Here is a 17,251-nt window from a genome sequence, read left to right as displayed (position 1 = left end):
CATGGGTGGCTTGATGTCATTAGATGGATCTGTATATTAAATGTACATTGTCAGTTCCAATGATTCCCCCCCTCCCCTCACACCCTCATAGGGAAAAGGCCCAGGAATTACATGTCTACACAAGTATACAGACATCAACAAGCGATACTAATAGAGTGCATGAGAGTTATTTCGCAGGTCTGCCTTCAGGCACAATCTACCCTCTACTCAGCCAAAACCATCAGAAATAGCATCTGGGAGTTTTACTTTTGAATATAAGGAATATGTCCTATTTTGAAATGCTGCATAGGATCAAAGCACAAGGTGTTTTTGTTAAAACTGATATGGTTGCACACACTGGCATGAAGCTGTGGGGAGAAGTCCCTTGCTCTGTTCTTACTTCCTCCATGTACCCCTTTTCACACAAAAATTGCTACTTTGTGGTTTTTTCTCTAACTGTGTTAACATCAATAAATTACATGTTATCGCTCCTATCATCTCGTTCTAAAGAGCCTTTCAAGATTTTTAATAGATGCACAATATCACTACACTTACATTTTCACTGGTTAAGAACTCAAAAATAGCTGTTGTGAGATTACTCTTAATTTATACTACTTGTCTCTTGTGGGCTTTCAAGAAGCAGCATTTCACCACATGTCACAGATCGATACAGAGTATATATTGTGCATCCCAGCCAGGCAGAGATCCTTTCAGCGTATAACGCAACAAAGCTGGGACGAGTAGGGGGTTCTAGGGTTTGTTTATCCTTTTTTTTTTTCATAGGTGTAGTTAATTCCTCTAGGAGCTATTTGTGCTGACAGATTAACTGGAGAACTTGAAATCTCTTCATATTCCAGTTCCTGAGTGGTAGATAACATGAGATATAGTCTTATGTATTTTAGCCCTGTAAATGACTCCATGGACAATGAAAACAGAAAACGTAAAAGAAAAGATGGTGCAATGACATTCCCTCTAGAAAGAATAAAAATTGGCATCCTTAGGAACCGCAATGCACAGTGCCAGCCAGAATACATGGCTGTAGTCCCCACACACCAGATTGTGAGGCAAACACCCTGATGCAAATGAAGGAGTTTAGTAGTGCTCTGATGGCTTACAACTGACTTTTACCCATGGAGTAGATCAAACACCACATTTCTTGTAGAAATACGACTGACCCCCACAACATCTCCTAGCACACTTTATAAAGATTAGCAGGTGGTATTAAACAGTACCTTCGTTTTCTGTTTCAAGTTCTCTTCCAGTACCAGGTTAAGGCTTCACTTCAAAAATGTTCTCAGTGACAGAGCTCTCTTTGTTCAGTGGAGAACAATACAAGAATTGTTTTGGTCTTCTCACATTTGAATACTGCTCTGGCCCTACCTTGTTCTAAAGTTATTGAGTGAAAGCCTGGCACAAATATTACCTGGCTACTCTACTATTAAACAAGAGAAAAGAGGACCAACTGACTATGGAAGCTTAGATGAAAAGAGCGAAAAGCTCCAGTGCTAGATGGATCACAGTGGTGAACAGGAACAGAAGGTGACCCAGGTCTGTTTTTACAACTGCAACTTTGGAATTGCATAGCTGCAACAAACCAGGCAACTTATGCACCAGCCAATGTTTCTGAAAGCATGGAAGGTGTCTCCTTATAGCACACAAAAGACTAACCAAGAGAGACAGAAACACTGAGTTACATGGGGTTTTAGCAACACACAGTAGGACAAAAGGAGATGTAGATGTAGCTGCTTTAGCTTCCTTCAAGTAAGAGTCACCAGTAAAACACTGGAAAATCTTTTATATTTGACTCTTCTACATAAAGTCTCTCTCTGCAGACCACACTAGGGAAATGGTACATTTGGTTCAGTCTTCTCACCCAGTTAGGACAGAGAAGATGACAGCAGTAGCATGCAAGACATGAAATTACAATGACTGGCATAATTATGTTTGACATCCTCCCAGCAGATCATATTATGTGGCAGTTTTGGTGTGTGCAACTTCTGGAGTAGCAACTATTAAAAGGAAAAAAAGAAGAGGAAGTTAGTCAGAAAGAGAATGAAAAGGAAAAATAAGGAATTAAAATCCCTAAGATCAGCAGGAAGGTGGCCTTAATAACACTTAATTAGAGTCCATATGCATATCCAAGGACAATAACAAAAAAATAAGGGAGTAGAAAACACTACAATGCTACACAACAAGGTGTAAGAGTTCATTAAAGCTGAAAATGTAACCTTACAAACTAGGAAATCATGCCCGAGTGACACTAATAGAACTGAACATAAACTGTAGCAGGCTAGATGTAAAACAAAGATTAGTTAGGGTGAAGGGGAAATCTAAAGGAAAAAAATACTAAAGGTATAAAAACAAATACTGTAATAAAACATTTAAACACATCAGACACAGAAAGTTTACAGGCTAATAATTGGTACCTAAGAAGTGCTGTAGATTATGTGGATTGGTAGAATGAGTAGGCAAGTATCAGACTCAGTGGGTTAGCCAGATTTCTTATCTATAAAAGCAGTACAGGTAACCAAAGAGGTTACAGAAATTCTGCAGAGGAATTGACATTATTGCTTTAATGATGGATACTTTAATGACGAAGATGACGGAAGAAGGTAAGTTAGCTCAGGAGGGAGAAAAGGAAAGCACTGCTCTGGAGACTATTATTAAAAAAGACCCAAACAACAAACAACCAAAGCCAAAACACATAAAAAATGAACTAAATGAAAAAAATGCAGACAATAAAAAGAGTGCTAGAACACCTTAATACATTGAGAAGGGATACATAGTTCTGTAGTGTTCATCAGTCATTCATTTAATGAGTGAAGCAGTTGAAACACTCATCCAATATATAAAGGAAGGATTTACTATAATACTCACAATTTAAAGAATGGTAATAGAAGTCTGTGGGGGGCAGATAGTGAGGACAGAACAGGTAAATTCAGAATCAGACTGCAGATATCTTACTGGATAGTTGCAGCATGCCTCAGTGGCTGCAGCAAGACTTAAAAATAGAAATATCACACTCAGTCACCTCAAAATATTTAGAATGAGCTGCGAAATTGTAAAGAGCTGTAAGACTTTTTATCCTTTTCCTTGGTACTCAGAAAGAGTAGATACACTGGGAACATATCTTCAGGTTCTCCCCTGAAATCATAAAAGCTAGAAACTTGCACGGCTGTTTTAAACCAAAGCTGAAATTATGCATGTTATCACTGAGAGGTCTCTAAATGGCGAGCAGTAAGAAAAGCAGTGAATACCAGAATCGACAACCTACCATCAAGCCAGTATTACAGGGTCATCGAATAAGAGAATCAACATTTAGTATAATTAGACAAATTTTCAAAAGCATCTATGTGTTGTAAACGTGATTTATGCATCAGTGAAACTTAGGCTCCAAAGTCACACAGTTGCTTCTGAAAACATACTCGCTGACTTCATAACTGAAGCACCATATGCCATTAGTCATTTCTCATGAGAAGAAAAGCCCGAGAGACCAACCTGACAAAACTCACTTAGTGTACTGATTAGGGATATAGAGACCAGTACTTATCAATGGTATAACACTTAACACCACTAGTTTTTCAGCATATTGAGATAGCTTTTACAACAGAGACAAGGTGAGCTCAGCTTACAGTTTTACATACCTGTACTTGTACTTATTCTGTGTTTACACAAATCAAGCAACACATAACTGCTTCTATGAAAACACAGGTCAATCCTGGTGGATATTTCTATGATAATCTTACAAACAGAAATATAGATCCATAAGACAAAGAAACCACTTATGACTGTTAAAAAGAGAAGAATTTACTAAACAAAATTTCAAACATCCTGCAAGATGAAAGTATAATTAACTGTCATGACATCAGTACTTGAGGACCTTGGGTGTCCTTGCTTTCAGTTTAGATTACTACAGAAAAGGCCTGTATTATTATTATATCATCTGAAATAGACATCTAAACATACATCATTTCTTAGGTCACCAAAACCAACCTAAAAATATTCAGCGTTAGCTAATACATACCATACATAGATTGGCAAAAATACAGATGAAATGACTATTGACATACTGCCTGCCTCTGAAAAGAAGGAAGTTGGTAGAATCAGACCCTCCCCCCTCCGTTCTAGAGATAATGTGAAAGCTCCTGAGCAATTCTTAGGGAATTATAGCCACAAATTTCCAGGGCAGAGGGAAGACCACAAGGGCATATAACTGTTCTCTTCCTGTCACCTAACCTCAAAGAGTAACACAGGAAACCTAAAACATAAAGACAACCACCTTCAGATCCACCTAGCCTCTATATTAGCCCCAGGCAAATCAAACTTGTTGATTCACGGAAAGGGAATGGTGGTTTCCCTAGCTGCTCAAATAAATGAAACCCCAGTTTCCGCATCCACTCTCAATGCTCTGTGGGGTTCACGAAACTTGAGGTTCCCTCTCTGCCTTTCCCCATTATGCTGGAAGGCTATCAAGCTACAAAAATCAGAACTCAGAAGGAGAAAAAGAAAACAACTCAAAGTTCCTCAAAGTTCCAATCCTGTGAAAGCTAAAAAATGCCAGAATTGGACTAGGTCAGCCATATTACTTGAGCATGGACAAGAGGTTCAAATGTGGCCCATCACCAACAGTGTTTATAAAGTGCATTCTATTAATGCATAAAAACTCCTCGGTCCCTAGCTATAAAATAATTTTAGAAAGTCCTCCCCCACCTCAACATCTTGTCAATGATCATTTAATGGATGTTTTCAAAAATTATCCATGCCTCACTTTCCTTCTCAAATACCATCCCCTACAAGAACTTTGGATATCTTAAAGAATTCTGTGTTCTCTACAATCATAAAAATTGTTTCAGCACTTTTTCCATTGATTGTCCAACCTGATTCTTAATCCTATAGAAACTCTTTGCAAAGATGTTGCTTTTCCCACGTCTGGAACAAATTCCTTCACAGATGGACCATCCAATGTCTAAGAATAACTCTTAACTATCAATAGAGACAAAGAAATTCAGTTGCACTGTTCCCGTGGGATTCCTTTGAGTTTGAACACATCTGTTAAGATGCATACATCAGAGCCTGAATGAAGTTTTTGTCTGATTGTATCTCTGAGAACTCAAAAGTTTCTGCCAAAATGATCTTATCTCTTGGCACTTGCAAAACGTATATAGTTGTAGATGCTTTCTGAAGGGCTCCCGAAGAGTGGCCTGTACAGATCAACTCAGTTTAAATACAGCCAAGTCTTGATGACTTCCTTCCCTCTCAGCAAAATCTTTAGAAGCTTTACCTAAGGGAGTTCAGCCTTCAACTAGGACCCCACCAACTTCATGCATTCTCTATCCGTAATCAAGAAAGTATGTGGAAATACTGCAAATAGCACCAACCTCATATGCCTTCCTTTGCTTCTTTGTAACCTTCCAGAACCTGTTCCTCTATGCTCATCCTCATAGCTTTTTGCACAAATATATTTCTTCTCAGTAAGCAGCTACATCTGTTTGTGACAGGTGAGTAGCTATAGGTATAACACATTTGGAACTCTATCAGCTTACTCTATGACTTAATTCCAAATGAATTCAAAGTGGTGCTTTTTATCTGCCAAGCTCTACATGAAAACAGCTACTTCAGGAAGCATCTCTTCCTCTAACATGTTTCTCCAATTGCATTGTATAAGCTAGCATTTCCCAAGACTGAAAGAGATGGGAACTCGATACAATTCATCCTAGGTTCTGGATTTTGCTTCAGGGATTCATATGTGCTGGAAATATAACATTCAAATCCAGAAATCTAAGATCCAGTCCTACCAAGGTCAGAAGCAATGCAATTTCACTGGGAATAAGTGGCAGAGGAACAGCATGTAGAGCATACTACATTATAGAATTAAGCCATAAATTAAGTGGTGTGTCACATATGACTTTACCTAGATTTTTTTTTGTCTAAGTATTATTTCAGGAAGACTGGCATTCAGACTACTGCTTAGGCTTTCTTCACCTCTGCCTTTTACAACTGAGAAGCAGATGGCTATCACAGAGTTTTTATTTCCCATTCTTGGAAAAGTATTTTGATCTGAACCATCCCAAAAGCAACCTGATTTTTTACAGTAGATTGGCTTCTGAATATTTCTCACAATAAACATGCGATGTTGTTTTCTGCCAAGCACTAGTGACTGTGCATGCAAAATGGTCAGTGAAGATTTCAAACTGATTTGAATAGGTGGCCCATAAAATCCAAGTCTTTTTTCCAGATACATGAATAAGGGCTTATGGAACCATCTGTACATCAGAACATTTTTCCAAGAATTGATATATTCTACCATGCTGATTCTTCCTGTGTATTTCTGATATTTTCAATAAAAATTCCTCTCAAACTTCCCAGCTAATCCTAGTTTTTAAGTATTTTTAAATTATTTACCATCCGCTAGAAAATTCCTCACCAGAATGAAGAATGTCCTTTGAAAATGAAATATAATCTGCCCAGTTGTGGTGACAGAGGCAGTATGGTGGTCTGGGCAAGAGAGGAAAAGCAATATTGTAGTGTTTAGAAGGTACAGAGAAGGACAGGAAGTGCAGCTGTCCCAAATAAGTAAAGTATCACTTTAAAAAGTCGAAAGAAAAAAAAAAAGGTGTGGCAATATACCTCTGAGGAGGAGAGGAAGAGAAGGACAAAGGGAAGGACTCTAGATCAAGTGGAAAGAATCAGTCCAAAAGGCAGGGGAGGCAAGAGGTAAGGAGAAGGACTTTACTTCATGTGAGAAATCGGCATTACTATGGAAATTCCCCATGAAATCCCACATGGAATCAACTAACAGAGATCAACACCAGAGATATAGATGTCCTACAGTTCCTTGGATTTTTGCAGGACTCTAACTGTATTTTGGAAACTACACTTAAATAGTTCCTGAGATAGGACAATATTAATGCTGAAAATATTAAATTTCTTTTCAGAAAAAAACCAATTCCAGTGTGAAAGGAGCATCTAACCTGGGTTTGCAGTTTATTCCTTTTTCTATTGTGAATTTAGTAGGAATGGAAGGTGATTTGGGGACATTAAAAACTTTGTCCACAGAACAGGTAGAGCATGAAGAGCTGCAGGCTTGCCACCTCCCCCTACTGCCCTCTGCCAATATTCCTCACCCTTGAACTTGGCCACCTCAGAAATCAAAAGCAGGAGTTCATTCTCCAGGCTCTCTACAATCCCTGCTGGCCTCTGTCCTAAGGTTGTTTTCATGGGTTTCCATTTGTACTGTCAAAAAACATCAGTGTGAGGTTTCAAATCCCATTTACTAATGAACTCTTTCATCTTTGTGAATGGGATAAAGAGATTCTTTGTTTGAAAATAGGGATTATTTTTTCTTGTTCTGCTCATTTTTTGAATCTTTTCACAAGCTTTTTGTTTTCAGAAAAATGTTACAAGACAAAACTGTACCCCAATTTTAACAAAAAGCCTGACATCTCCAATTTGAAGGCAATTCTTTTATATACTAAAATGCATGCTGCCTGCTGCTCAATTGTTTCACATCTCTCTCCCCCCAAATCACCAGGTGAGATTTAGGGAAATCGCCCCAATGTTTTTATCAGGTCTATAAAAATCAAGCTTTCTAGAAGAAGCTCATAATGAATGAAGTCAGAAGCCAACAGGAATGAATTGCAGCTAAAGTGATTTTGATAGTGATGATCCCTATAACCCGGCTGCTTCCAAGCTTGGCCCTGAGGCAGGATTTTTAATTTAAAAAAAGAAAAGGATATACGTACTTTTTAATCTCATTTTTTATTGCCATGCCCTGTTTTTTTCTTTTTATGGGCCTTTGCAAAATCTGGTTGGCTTCCGAGCTCTTGAAAACTGGTGTCATCATCTTTCTTTCTCCTTTCCCCTCCTTGTAAATTTTACAACATCTTCAAACCAGTGCAGGAGAGGTAAACTATATATGCTAAAACAAGTGAACGGTGAGTTTCATATCCTGCACATTCTTGCTGAGAGACTTCCAGGCAGAGACCACTGTGAAATGACAGTGTTTGGAAGGGATGACAGGGGAAGTTCTGCCTTTCCAAAATCCAGTTTTAATCATTCATTCCCTTATTTTTGTATTTCTTGGTAAAATGGAAAAGAACATTTTTCAAAAGCCCATTAACCCATACTGAGTAACCTGAAAATGAATGAACTCAAAACAAGAGCCTTAAACTGGTACAACCACACAGGTCTACAAAGATTTTCCAGACTCTCATAGACTGATCTTCTCCATAAAACACTCCCCCTTTTCTTGGTGGAAATCCCTTACAGTCCTGGGTGTCAGAGACTGACGCTGTTTTCTCCCACTGCAACACAGCACAGGCTGAAAACCCCTAGCAGTAGATTTGCTTGGGTAATGAGAAGCATGTGACTACCTGGAGAGGAATAACTACAGCTCCAGTTGCAAAGAGACATGCTTGAAGGGACTTCTCTTTTTTGATTCATAAAAAGCAGCGACCTGACTCAGCAACATGCTCTCAGCTTCTTCTGGCTGGTTGTATTATCACAACCTTAACACAAACTCTCTGTCTCAGTGGTAATTCTCATAAAAGGGAAAAGGTTAGCTCTGAGGAAGTCCTGCTTGTGCCGTTATTGGAATGGTACATGTTATACAAGTTATGGACAACTGGGAAACCTGGTCTGCTGTAAGGAGCAGGTTTTCAAGAGCCCCTGTGCCACCCAGCAGCATGTTGGTGTACTCACAATCAGATGACCCTGTGAGTGCGTGCAGGTTTGTTGGTGAATGTGGTGAGTGGATGAGGGCCGGGCTCAGAGACAGAACAGCTTCAAAGTTCAGGCAGGGAAGGCCCGGCTTGGCGTTGCATGCACCCGTCTGAGTAATCTCATTCTCCTCAGACGCCTTCTGGTTTTCAGCTGTCTTGGGTTTCTTCCTGAAAATAAACAAAGAGACCTTTGAAGGGACTGACTGCATATTTGGGAAAAGGCATTTTTAGAATCTGTTAAAGATAACTTTCTCCCCCCCTTCCTCTTTTCCCTTACAGGGCGGGAGGCAGAAAAGACTTTCCTCCATGCTTCTTATTTGGAAACAAGCTGCTCCTTGTTTTGACTCTGATGCAGTGGCCCTGAGACCGTGTTACAGCAAATAGGCCAAGCACGAAGCTCCTCATTCTGCCCCTACTGATGACATATAAAATATAACTCGTCCCAGTGGTTTAGACAGTCAGGGCTCCATTTGACAAATATTAACCAAGGCTGTAGCATTCTGAATAGAGAGAGTTATACAGAAATGGAGTAGATTTGTCTGAAAAGCAAACAAATATGCAAGTTTCCAGTTCAAAACAAATCAGTGCAGAGACTCATTTTGTAGGGAAAAGCACCGAAGTAATTTTGGGACGCAGAGGTCATCTAAGTAAAGCATAAAGATTTGGAGCCGGAAACAACAGGCTAAAAGCACAGTGCACGTGAGCTCTCAACGCTTTCCTCTCTCTAAGACCTCTGGTCATTTTATAAACACACAGAATTAAGAACATTAAGCAGGTAGTTAATCACCACCTTCATTCAACAGATGAATAACTGGAGAAACTGAGGCATGGAAAGAAGTGGCAGGCTTCGAATAGCACAGTGAGCCCTCTGTAGGTGGAGGTGAGTATCCCCTCCATTTTACAGGTGAAGGTGCTCCCTCCTCTGCTCCCCAAGGCAGGCAGCTGCCCAGCCAGCTCCAGCTGCAGCCTCTAGACAGGGACATTGCGGCTTGTACTCGGTACGTGGCCACTGCACCCTGATTAACATCCAGCAGCTCCTGCTGTGCACCGGGGGGCAGTGGCCATGCTTGCAAGAGAGCAGCTGAAGCCAGGGAGGTGAAAGCCATCCATATAAAACATGGTTATCTCCTGCAGGCACCAGAGGCATGAGCAGTGATGAGTCACCCTGGGAGCGGGATCTTCTCAAGGCAGCACCTTGCACTGGTGGGTGACCGTGGTTTGGGGCATGGACAAGGGACATTCCAGAGCACAGAGGGGCTGCTGGAGCCGAGGCAGCGTTGCCTTGCACCCATCCAGGCCCTATGTGCATGATCCCAGTTCCTTGCCTCCCAGCAAATCCCCTCTTTACAGGAACGGATTCTCCTCTTGAAGGACCGCAGGCCTGGCAGAGAACTTCTCCCCAGATCATAGAATCATAGAATCACCAGGATGGAAAAGACCCACTGGATCATCGAGTCCAACCATTCCTATCAAACACTAAACCATGCCCCTCAGTGCCTCATCCACCCGTCCTTTAAACACCTCCAGGGAAGGTGACTCAACCACCTCCCTGGGCAGCCTCTGCCAGTGCCCAGTGACCCTTTCTGTGAAAATTTTTTTCCTAATGTCCAGCCTAAACCTCCCCTGGCAGAGCTTGAGGCTCGGGAGAAGTGTCAGCTGCATGCCTTCCTGCATCCCACCGAGGACGGCATGCAGCTGACATGCCAAAACGTGATTTCTGAGGACCAGACTGGCCTCTCAATTGTTTAAACAAGTTGACAGGCTGAGAGAGTTGGGTTTGTTCAGCCTGGAGAAAAAAAGGCTCCAGGGAGACCTTATAGAGACCTTCTAGTGCCTGAAAGGGGCTACAAGAAAGCTGGGGAGGGACTCTATCAGGGACTGCAGTGATGAGGGGTAGTGGGTTTAAGCTGAAAGAGGGTAGATTTAGGTTAGATATTAGGAAGATATATTATCCTGTGAGGGCGGTGAGGCACTGGCACAGGTTGCCCAGGGAAGCTGTGACTGCCCCATCCCTGGAGGTGTTCAAGGCCAGGCTGGATGGGGCTGTGAGCAGCCTGGTTGCGTGGGAGGCGTCCTAGCCCGCGGCGGGGGGGTTGCGACCCGACGGGCTTTAACTCCCTTTCCAAGCCCACTTGCTCTGCGCTTCTGCCCCAGGAGAAGCGCCGCTGCCCGGGGCGGGGCGGGGGACGGGGCGGGGCGGGGGACGGGGCGGGGCGGGCCGGGGCAGCGGTTTCCCCGCCCGTTACGTAAGGGCGTTACATAAGGGCAGCGCGGAGCCGGCGCCCCTCGCGGCGCGGCCGGCAGGGGGCAGCACCCGCGCGGGACCCGCCAGCGCCGCCTCCGGCGCCGAGACCGGGGAAACTTGTACTTCCCTCCCTAGGCACGTTCCTCCCCCCTGTTCCCTTGAGAACGGTCGGAGGGGCTGTGAGGAGAGGCTGAGAGAGTAGGAGTTGTTCAGCCTGGAGAAGAGAAGGCTCCAAGGAGACCTTATAGAGACCTTCCAGTGCCTGAAAGGGGCTACAGGAAAGCTGGGGAGGGGTTCTATCAGGGATAGGATGCGGAGCAGCAGTTTTCAGCTGAAAAAGGGGAGATTTAGATTAGATATTAGGAGGATATTTTTACTGTGAGGGTGGTGAGGCACTGGAACAAGTCGCCCAGGGAAGCTGTGGCTGCCGCATCCCTGGAGGTGTTCAAGGCCAGGTTGGATGGGGCCTTGGGCAGCCTGGGCTGGTGGGAGGTGTCCCTGCCCATGACACGGGGTTGGAACTGAATGATCTTTAAGGTCCCTTCCAACCCAAACCTGCTGTGATCAACCTAAAGATGATCAGAGGGCTGGAGCTCCTCCCATACGAGGACAGGCTGAGAGAGTTGGGCTTGTTCAGCCTGGAGAAGAGAAGGAGATCTTACAGAGACCTCCCAGTACCTGAAGGGGGCTACGGGAAAACTGGAGAGAGACTGTTCATAAAGGCTTGTGGTGACAGGACGAGGGGGTAAGAGTGTAGACTGGAGAGGGGCAGATTTAGGCTTTACGTAAGAAGGAATTTCTTCACTGTGAGAGTGGTGAGGCACTGGCACAGGTTGCCCAGGGAAGCTGTGGCTGCCCCATCCCTGGAGGTGTTCAAGGCCAGGTCGGATGGGGCCTTGGGCAGCCTGATCTAGGGGGACATGTCCCTGCCCATGGCAGGGGGTTTGGAACTGCATGATCTTTAAGTTCCTTTCCATTCCAAACTATTCTATGATTCCTTGATTCTATAATTCTATAATAAAATATAAGTTAAACAGACCAAGAAGAACTAAACGAAATCCTCCTCTCTCCTCAAAAGTCACCTAGGAGGTGGTGGGCACATTCAGCCTCTGGCACCTGTCTTGGGCCACCTGGTACTGCAGGGATCCCCTGGGCTGGCCAAAAGGAAGAAAAACAGCGCTGGGTCCCAGAGTGAAGGGGCTTCAAGGTGCTGCAAGGGAGCTGGACTCTGTGGGTGAGCAACCGTCAACTGAGGGTCACATTGACAAAGCCGTGGCTGCTGCCAGCTCTGATGCGGTCTGGATTAATGGGGTTAAAATCCCTATGCCATGGACAGGCAGAGGGTACCGCCACTGTATCCTCCACATTATATAATCAATAGGGTCAAAATTTTCCAGGCTGAAGTCAAACCTGATATAAATCAAGAGGAGATGACTAACTGGACCCTACTTAAAATTGTAGAGGTATAGCAAAGGGATGAACTGATGAACTCCATTTCAAACGAAAGGAAAACCTAACCATTTAAAAGTATATATATATTTTTTTCCTGAAGAGTAAACCTTCTCACTCCAAGCTCAGGCATCCTTCTGTCTGTTCCCTGTGCTGTCACCAGGACCCATCATTTGTTATGCAGATAAGAATACATAAGATACCGAGCTTGTGCATGGGTACATATATGTATTTTTTAAAGTATATGGACTACATATGTTTTGTTCATAATAGCCTGCATTGATCCTTGGTGTACGAACTCTGGCACAGCTTCACACATCTCATTTCCAGACAGATCTCATGACTTTGCCATGTGCAGCCATCATGCACTGGGGGCTATGGGGAATCTGTGTACAAACCAGTGTTTTTTTACAGCATTGCTACCCAAAAAGCTTTCAGCCTGCTATTTTGTCCAGGTAGCAAAGGATGAATACAGAGTTAGACTCTAGATGTGTGGGGTAATGAAGTCCCTTGCACCTGGAAGCTGAAAGAGATTTAACGTCTATTTTCTGGTTAGAGTTAACCCAAGTTACAGGCTTGCAACACAGCCCTTCACTCCCAGCTCTATCCACCTGGTCAGAATGCTGTTGGTATTTGTAGGATAGGGGCTCAGTCTCAGTAAACATGACTTGTAGGCTGCTAACACAGCCATAGCTGCTTTGTTAGACTAAGCTCTGAGTGATGCTTTATTGTGTGGTCGATCCCACATGTGCTTCCCAGGGCTTCAAAACCCATTAGAGGGACAGGTTAAAAAATACTTTAGCAACAAGTAGTGACAGCAGAGAGGCTGTGCACAGCACTCCCTGCTTCTTGCTTTCCAAACCTGTTTATTTTCTACTTTGCTCTTAAGGCTGACACTATGTTATCAAGATGCTTTTAATGTCATCGCTTTTTCACATCACAGTCCTGCAGCTTGGTGACTTGTGCTCACTAGGATGGGAAGACAATCAATGCTGCTGACTGGCACTAGAAGCAATACCTCTCCACAGCATTCTCCATGTCTCTTAAACTGTTTAGACATGCCCTGCATCTCAGTACCACCTGAAAGGAATGCAGGCTTCCACATGAGGAAAGCTGAGTAAGGGAAACAGCTGAGTCAGCTAAGGATCTAAAGAAAATTTTTCAGAAAAGAAAAATCCTAAGGACACTGATCAAAACTACCTATGAAGAAATCCAAACCAGGGTCTTCTCCAATCTGTTGTCCACAAAGGACAATGGGCAAAGTCAGAAAATTCCTCCTGTTACTGTAAGTATATTGCTATCTCTTGGTTCTATTTTATTGTCCATGTAACAAGCTTTTATTGCTGTGATCTTCTCCTAAATATTATAATCAAATATTCTTACATTCACTTACATAGTCTACTCCTATTGCTATCTTATTGCTATCATCTTCACAGGGAGAGCTGTCAACCTGGCTGACAGGCTGGGCTGTGGCATCTCCATCCTTGGAGATTTTCAAAACTTAATTGAACAAGGCCCTGAGTAACCTACTCCAGCTTGGAAGTCATCCTTGCTCTGAGCAGGGAATTGGACTGGAGACCTCCAGAGGACAGTCCCAACCTAATTCTTTTTCTGATTACATGCTTCTTCTATGAACACTTCCATTAGCAAGCTCTCAAATATACTGCCGTGTTCCAGAAGGTAAAATGGCACACTAACTTTGGAAGAGTATGACGTGTCTTAGCTTTGCCAAAAACCTTGAAAGCACATGGGTAGGAGTGAGAATGAAACAAGTAATAAATATTGTCTACAGAACCTTCCCAAATTATACCTATTTGTATACCATTCCTGGACTTCACAGATTGATAGTCCTCTGTCATAATTTCAGTTGTTGGGGTCACTCTACCTTGCTACTTTCATTCATGTGATTCTGTTCTTTTCACCAGAATAATGCTGGAAACAAGAAATTTGCTATTTACTTCCTGTTAGGGGCAATAAAGGTTGCAACTTATTTGCAATGGACTTGGAAATGTGCCCTTGGAAGAAGGAGCTCCAGTCTGATCTCTAGCTATCTCTGAGCACCTTCTGCATAGACACCTGTGGTGTGTTTCAAGCCCTTCCAAATATTGCAGTCATTCTTAGAATTATCAGAGGGCCATCCTCTCTGCCTCTTGTGGAAGGACAGCAGAGAGCCAGTATGGCAAAAAAATAGCACGTCTGTATATGGACCTGGTGCACAGACTCCCAGAATTTGAGGACAGAAAAGATGCTGGACTTTCTAAGCTAATCAGAGTCTTGAGGATCACTGCAGAATTCATATTTACTACTAATTTAGAACCATAGAATCATAGAACGGTTTGGGTTGGAAGGGACCTTAAAGATCATCCACCTCCAACCCCCCTGCCATGGGCAGGGACACCTCCCACTGAATCAGGCTACCCAAGGCCCCATCCAACCTGCCCTTGAACACCTCCAGGGATGGGGCAGCCACAACTTCCCTGGGCAACCTGTGCCAGTGCCTCACCACACTCATTGTGAAGAATTTCTTCCTAATGTCTAATCTAAATCTTCCCCTCTCTAATTTAAAGCCACCCCCCCCTCATCCTACCACTACATGCATTTGTAAGAAGTCCCTCCCCAGCTTTCTTGTAGCCCCTTCAGGTACTGGAAGGCCATTATAAGGTCTCCCCAAAACCTCTTCTCCAGGCTGAACAGCTCCAAGTCTCTCTTTTTTTAAGATATTAATCCAGTCTGTTTCTAAACATCCTACCTACTCCATCATTTAAATCGTATATCCTGTTTCTGGGTATTTATCTTTTGTATGTACTCACTTTCGGCATTTGCCTATATTTATTGTTTATGTTTATAATATTTATGTTATCATTATGCTTATTTACACCACTTAGAAGATAGTCTCCTTTCTTGACTGTGTGCTGTCTGGAACCTAATATCAGGCTAACTGCATTCACTCTCATCACTGAACTGACCTATGTTTATCAGCACTTCACAGCTTATGTGTAAAACAAGACCTACAACCACTGCGATCTCTTCAGTTCTGTTTTCTGAAGCTTCTCTGTCACTTTCTTCATTGCAGTGGTGCATTTCCTCCTTTCCACGTACCTTAACACTACACTATCATAAAAAATGGTCTCAGATAGTAGACAAACCGCAGTGCTGCAGCTACTGCTATGATATGGCCACTGGCTGTAAAGCAGAACAGGCTCCTATCTGTTTAATTTGAAGCCAGAATGGATAATATTTTGGATGTCTTAACCTCAGAGTTATCTAGAAACTAATTACTATTCAAACCTCTGCTACACCTCCCCCTTCTTGCTGCCACTCATCCATACATCCTTCTCTCCACCAACCCTCCACCTGCTCTCCATACACGATTTCTTTGCAAGTATTTTCCTTGCAACTACTACTTTAAGCTTGGAATGGTTTCTGCTCAGTGAATTAACTTGTTCTTACAGCTGGGCCACCAGCTCAAGTCTCTGTCAAAACCAGGTAATATATGTTGTTATACTTCTCACACAGCAGTTGTAACTAATGCTTGAACCTTCCCTTACACAGGGAACAGCTCTCCGTCCTGCGGAGACACCAGGTTGGCAATGAACAAATTAGCTCAGGTACAGGAACCAGCGTAGCTGCTCAGAACCCGCAGTAGCATCCTGGGTCTCAGGGGAAGCTATGATAATGTGACTGTATGAGAATAATACTACATAATGAACAATAATGAGGCAGTTTTCAGCTTCTGAATACAGGGAGGGCTGGGTCACCAACCAGACCTTTGTTCATCGCATACTAAACAGTACAGAGGGAACACGCCACAGGCTTGCTGATGTTGTTACAAGTGCTGCTGCTGGCTGAGTCTGCCCACCCGTGTTTCAGGCATTATTTCTCCTCCTCACAGATATGGCATCACCTTCTAGTAAGTGCCCTCAGGTCAGGGATGCCTGTAGTGCCCAAGCACTGCACTTAACTTGCTGGTGTACAGTTCGTCTGTAGTCTTAGTAATCCACAGAGACTGTATATAATTAAAAGAAAACCTCCAGCTTTTCAGATCCTAAAAATATAGAAGTAGGAAAATAGTTCACATTTGATTTTAAGCTATATTTTTCCTGAGTATTCTGCTGCACATTCTTCCTCTGCCTGTGTGCGACTAACACAGCTCCTGATATCAGTGCTTATCACTGCCAGTGTTGTGTCTCTTCCAGACGTGACATTGACAATACATATTTAGAAACTGACAAAGTGAAAGAGAGAGAGTACAATCATTGAATATATATTTAAAAAATCCGAACGAACACCCAAAAGAACAGCAAAAATCACTGAATCTGCCCAGAGACCTCACCTCAAAATTCAGGGCTCACTGAATGCCAGAGCTGGGGGTGAAGACTGCTGAGACAAGCTCACTTTAAAACACCTGAGCCATCCCAGTTTTCCTGCCAGAAGTATTGCTTCAGTAGTTAAACGTCCTGCACAGGCTGACTGCCTGAATATTCACACAGCTTCTCTGATGATTTTGCAGCCACATTGATCTTCATGCTGTTACAGCTACATGACTGGCAGTTTGTTTAAAATCTCTGATTGCAAGTTTGTGTCATACAATGGAAAACACAAACTCCTGAAAACATCGCCATAAAATGTAATACGAAAGAGAAATCCCAGCAGAACACTGCAGAGCAAGAATGGGAGGCACAGAGAACCGACAAGAGAGGCCCAGTATTCTAGTGCAATAAAAGCCTGGAAAATTTAATCAATGCAGAAAAATGAAATAAACGCCAAAATCCCTTACAGGAGACTGATTAACGTAATTAAGTTAAACTCAGAGATTAAGTTAAACTAAGATTGAAATTTGCTGGTTCTTTTTCAGATC

General features: G+C 42.8%; 1 protein-coding gene across 18 annotated transcripts in view; it reads right to left on the bottom strand.

Moving 5' to 3' along the window:
* The window catches only part of ZBTB20 (zinc finger and BTB domain containing 20), a 492,240-nt gene that overhangs the window by 17,941 nt on the left and 457,048 nt on the right, over window positions 1-17,251 (bottom strand). For 17 of the 18 annotated variants that reach the window (XM_069867452.1, XM_069867468.1, XM_069867442.1 and 14 more), the window contains one exon: window positions 8,680-8,867. The gene's annotated coding sequence lies outside the window, so the exon portion shown is untranslated. Of the gene's footprint in view, window positions 1-8,679; window positions 8,868-16,355; window positions 16,439-17,251 lie in introns of all 18 variants that reach the window. The other variant, XM_069867360.1, reaches the window with a different exon arrangement.

This window comes from Phaenicophaeus curvirostris, chromosome 1 (genome assembly GCF_032191515.1).
Source record: "Phaenicophaeus curvirostris isolate KB17595 chromosome 1, BPBGC_Pcur_1.0, whole genome shotgun sequence".
NCBI classification, from domain to species: Eukaryota; Metazoa; Chordata; class Aves; order Cuculiformes; family Cuculidae; genus Phaenicophaeus; species Phaenicophaeus curvirostris.
Note: the sequence above shows the minus strand (reverse complement) of the source record. Positions and strands in the feature narration are given on the sequence as shown.